Genomic DNA, 1,756 nt, shown 5'->3' with positions numbered 1-1,756 from the left:
TAAAGATGGATCTATCATCTTGATTATTGATTTCTATTACTCCGTTCTATGGACTTGATGCAGGATGAACGGTCCTTACCATCTGGATTTTAACTTGCCTTTAAGCAATTTGAGTCGTGAATTATAGAGCAACACTTGTTGTCCAGAATAAAATTACCTTGGCAAAAATTTTCTGTCATGCCATCATTTTTTTCTTTGTATAGGTGGGCATTTTCGTAAGCGTGAGCTCTGAATTCATCAATTTCGTTCATTTCCAAGAGTCTTCTTTCTCCAGCAAGTTGAGCATCCATGTACAATTTCTTGATGGCCCAATATGCTTTATGTTCAAGTTCCACAGGCAGATGGCACTCCTTACCGTAGACTAGTTTGAATGGGGACATTCCTAGCGATGTCTTGAATGTTATGCGATAAGCCCATAGTGCTTCATATAGCTTTGGCAATCAGTCCTTTCGGCTTGGGTTAACCCTTTTTCTCAAGGATCTGTTTGATTTCCCGGTTACAAACTTAGGCTTGCCCATGTGTCTAGGGGTGATATGCCATGGATATTCGATGTCGCACTCCATATATTTATAGCGCCTTAGCTATTAATTTATTGTCAAAGTGTGTGCCTTCATCACTGATAATAACTCGCGGTGTTCCAAAACGCGTGAAAATATTCTTGTGCAAAAATTTCAACACGGTCTTGGAATCATTCTTAGGTGTTGCAATGGCTTCTACCCATTTGGACACATAGTCCACTGCCAAGAGAATGTATAGGTCACCAAAAGATGTGGGAAAAGGTCTCATAAAATCTATCCCCCATACGTCAAAACGTTCAACCTCCAAAATATTTTTCCACGACATCTCATGTCTCTTCAATATGTTCCCTGTGCGCTGGCATCTATCACATGACTTGTAAAATTTGTGTGCATCTTTGAATAAGATGAGCCAATAGAATTCGGATTGAAGAACCTTCGTCGATGTCCTTATTCCACCGAAATGTCCTCCATACGGTGATCAGTGGCAATGAAGTAGAATTTCTTTGTTTTCTTCTTCTAGGACACATCTTTTGATTATTTGGTCACCACATTGCTTGAATAGGAATGGTTCATCCCAGTAATAGTGTCGCACATAGTGTCTTAACTTTTTTCAGCCTTGGCTAGATAAATCTGGAGGCATAATACCACTAACAAGAAAGTCGACTATGTCAGCATACCACGGCGCAACCGTGACAAATAAAATTTTCTCATTAGGGAAATCCTCCTGGATGTCTTTCATGTTATGAGAAATAATATTGTTTTCCAATATAGACAAGTGATTTGCTACTTGATTTTTAGTACCCTTTATATCCTTTACCTCTAAATCGAACTCTTGTAGTAATAATATCCATCTAATGAGCCTAGGCTTTGCATCTTTCTTGTTGATTAAATATTTAATGGCAGAGTGATCTGTATGCACAATAACTTTAGTTCCTATGAGATATGGCCTAAACTTATCGAATGCAAATACTATTGCAAGAAATTCTTTTTCAGTTGTGGTATAGTTTATTTTTTTATCATTAAGAGTACGGCTAGCATATTAGATAACATGAAAGAGTTTACTTTTTCGTTGTCCTAGCACTGCCCCAACTGCATAATCACTAGCATCGCACATAAACTCGAAAGGTGCGTTCTAGTCTAGTGGAACAACGATTGGTGCCGATGAAAATTTTTCTTCAAATCTGTAAAAACATTTAAACAATCATCATTAAATACAAATAATTGATTTTGTTGAAGCA

This window comes from Hibiscus syriacus, unplaced genomic scaffold (assembly GCF_006381635.1).
Source record: "Hibiscus syriacus cultivar Baekdansim isolate YM2019G1 unplaced genomic scaffold, ASM638163v2 tig00017996_pilon, whole genome shotgun sequence".
Classification (NCBI taxonomy): Eukaryota; Viridiplantae; Streptophyta; class Magnoliopsida; order Malvales; family Malvaceae; genus Hibiscus; species Hibiscus syriacus.
Note: the sequence above shows the minus strand (reverse complement) of the source record.